We start from the raw sequence: 2,128 nt of genomic DNA, 5'->3' as shown, positions 1-2,128 counted from the left end.
TCTCAATTTAGAAATGTGTGTGTGTAAGTCACAACACCCGTGACACCAAAACGGCTTTCTTTTCTCTACACTCTGCACTATGAGCACACACACCAAATCAGAAAGGCTTTTTTCTCTCTTTTCTACATTATGGACTGTGGGGACACAAAACCGCTCTCTCTCTTTTTTTTTTTATCGTGTGCCAGGGCGTTGTCTCATGTATTAGATTATGCTTAAGATACGAATGGGTTTATCAGTCACATCAGAATCCATACATACTGATCCTCCCGTAATAAAATGGTCGGATCTTATCAAACACACTTTGTTTCTTGTGACAATCAAGTCAGCGAAACAGCGTATACACGTCAAGACACTGAATCAAGTTTGCCACAAGAACTCATAAGTTTGGCAGTATTGCTCTGCCATCAGCAATGATACACCCATTTTATTTTCGTGAGACATGTACAAGCACCTGTTCATCTACTGTTCTATCACTATGAATTAGTGATCTATTATCAATAAGGATACTTCTACAACTACTATCAAAGTATGTCCGGACTTCTTATGTTGTCAGTTGCTATATATGAATAAGTGGGTAGCTACTGACAAGCATTAAGCATGTCACACAGCCCAAACATATAACATTTCAGGACACACCACACAGTTAACAACCACAGTGAAGCGTGTCAAAGCCCAAACATGTAACATTCAACAGGACACTTACACAACACATTCAAATCAAACAGTCAGACAACATACAAGAACATATACCCCAGCCGGCATTGCTCCCTGCCTATTTTCGTACAGCACACTATGTGTGCGCACACCTTTATTCACAAACTCTTCAACTTATACTCTTTTACCGAAGCTGCTACAGCTCGATTGGCCGAATACCCTTAGATCCTATTTCGGTGAATTTGACATCTGCCTTACATGTAACAGATTAGCGGTTTAGCAGTTTTAATTTAGTTTGAGTGAAGGAATTAATTTTATAGCAAAATCCGAAATCGTGAAGCACTCATGAAAGTAAGCTTATTCTCGGATTCCTGAAACTTTAGATTTGCTCTTTCTTTTACTGCAAAGTACAACGTTGTTTTTTTTGTTTAAATCTTTCTAGACATGGTAAATATGAACGACAAAGCAGTTTTAACATAGTTTGAGTGAAGGAATTCATTTTATAGATAAAATCCCAAGAGTCTGCTGAGAAAAGAGAGTGAATGCGAAGTAGACTTTAACACGGCTATGGGAGCGAGCCGAGTGTCGGCTAACCGGGAGAATTGCTTGAAAGAAACGCGACACCGAATGAGCGGTCAGAACAAAGCCTCAATACGGGATTCTCGTGGTGTTTTTGTTGCTGCCTTGTTGCTGCCTTGTCTTTTGCATAGAGTAAAAGCGTCTCAACCAAGCAAAGCTCACCATGGGGAAGGTGGCTATACCAACTAGCCTGATGCCCTGCTCCCGCAGTGACGGATAATCGTACTCTGGTTTCTCTTCATAACATACAAGTCTTTCGCCTTTTACTAAAGACTTCCGTGGAGAGCAGCACTAATGAGTTGTTTCTATTATTGGCAGGCTTTACCTTTGCGGGTGAAGCCCTTTCTGTCTGTGCAAAAGAAATCTTGCTACTTTGCAGAGTGACTTCTCTGAGTAGAGTCGCCTTACAAGACAAGGCAGCCATCGAATAGATTGTTTCTACTTGGTCAGCCGAGGAGCAGGGGGGGGGGGGCAAGCGTCTCAACCAAGCAAAGCTCACCAAGTAGGAACAATCGGGTCCTTTTCGATGGCTGCAACACCTGAAAGAGATATTGATGCGAGACCCGATCAAATGCTTTTTCAAAGTCTAAATTTAAGATGACAAGCCGGGTGTTTCTGTCTCTAGCGTAATCAATGATGTCTCGAATCAGTACGAGGCTGTCGGTGAGTTGTCTCCCTGAGATGGCACAAGCTTGGTCTGGGTGAATTACCTCCTCTAAAACAGAGGACATCCGTGTCGCTAAAACCTTGCTAAAAAGTTTACAGTCAAAGTTTAAAAGTGTGATGGGCCTCCAATTCTTTAGGTCAGTCTTATCATTTTTTTTATAAAGTAGAGTCACTATTCCCACTCTAAAACTGTCAGGCAGTCGGTCGAGTTTTTCAAAATCTTTAAAAA

At 41.4% G+C, this 2,128-nt stretch overlaps 1 non-coding gene across 1 annotated transcript; it reads left to right on the top strand.

The window, feature by feature from the left end:
* Positions 1 to 1,455: 1,455 nt before the first annotated feature.
* Positions 1,456 to 1,569, top strand: LOC140279102 (U5 spliceosomal RNA). The gene has a single exon (XR_011909299.1). It is a non-coding gene; the product is annotated as a U5 spliceosomal RNA (small nuclear RNA).
* Positions 1,570 to 2,128: the final 559 nt, after the last annotated feature.

This window comes from Leuresthes tenuis, unplaced genomic scaffold, assembly GCF_036924035.1.
Source record: "Leuresthes tenuis unplaced genomic scaffold, fLeuTen1.0.hap1 SCAF_20, whole genome shotgun sequence".
NCBI lineage: Eukaryota > Metazoa > Chordata > Actinopteri > Atheriniformes > Atherinopsidae > Leuresthes > Leuresthes tenuis.
The sequence above is the reverse complement of the archived record's forward strand: the minus strand, read 5'-3'. Positions and strand labels throughout refer to the sequence as shown.